Source organism: Colobus angolensis, unplaced genomic scaffold (assembly GCF_000951035.1).
Source record: "Colobus angolensis palliatus isolate OR3802 unplaced genomic scaffold, Cang.pa_1.0 Scaffold406, whole genome shotgun sequence".
NCBI classification, from domain to species: Eukaryota; Metazoa; Chordata; class Mammalia; order Primates; family Cercopithecidae; genus Colobus; species Colobus angolensis.
The window spans coordinates 628,804-629,723 of record NW_012117444.1 but is presented as its reverse complement, the minus strand read 5'-3'; positions in this window follow the sequence as shown (position 1 = coordinate 629,723).

The window sequence follows — 920 nt, the reverse complement described above, 5'->3', positions numbered from 1 at the left end:
TCGCTCACACTTGTAATCCCAGCACTTTGGGAGGCCGAGGTGGGTGGATCACTTAAAGTCAGGAGTTCAAGACCAGCCTGAGCAACATGGTAAAAACCCATCTCTACCAAAAATACAAAATTTAGCCAGGCATACTGGCATGCATCTGTAATCCCAGCTACTCTGGAGACTGAGGCAGGAGGATCACTTGAATCGGGGAGGTGGAGGTTACAGTGAGCTGAGACTGTACCACTGGACTCCAGCCTGAGCGACAGAGCAAGACCTGAGACCCTGTCTCAAAAGAAAACAAAACAAAACAAAACACCACAGGCTGGGCGCAGTGGCTCTCACATGTAATCCCAGCACTTTGGTAGGCCTAGGAGGGGAGGACTACTTGAGCCCCAGAGTTTGAGACCAGCCTAGGCAATGTAGCAAAACTCTGTCTCTACCAAAAATATGAAAAGTTAGATGAAGTGGTGGTGCGCTTGTGGGTCCAGCTACTTGGGAGGCTGAGGTGAGAGAATCGCTTGAGCCTGGCGGACGCGGAAGCTGAGGTGAGCCAAGATGGCGCCACTGCACTCCAGCCTGGGCGACAGTGAGGTCCTATTTCAAAAAACAAACACACACAAACAAAAATCTACTGCAACTTATAAAGCAGTAGAATGAAACACATGCTAAAGGAAAAGTACAAGTGTGGGCCGGGTGTGGTGGCTCAAGCCTGTAATCCCAGCACTTTGGGAGGCCGAGGCAGGAGAATCACCTAAGATCAGGAGCTTGAGACCAGCCTGGCCAACATGCTGAACCCCTGTCTTTACTAAAAACACAAAACATTAGCCAGATGTGGTAATACACACCTGTGATTCCAGCTACTCGGGAGGCTGAGGCGCAAGAATTGCTTGCACCTGGGAGGTAGAGGTTGCAGAGACTGCACCACTGCACTC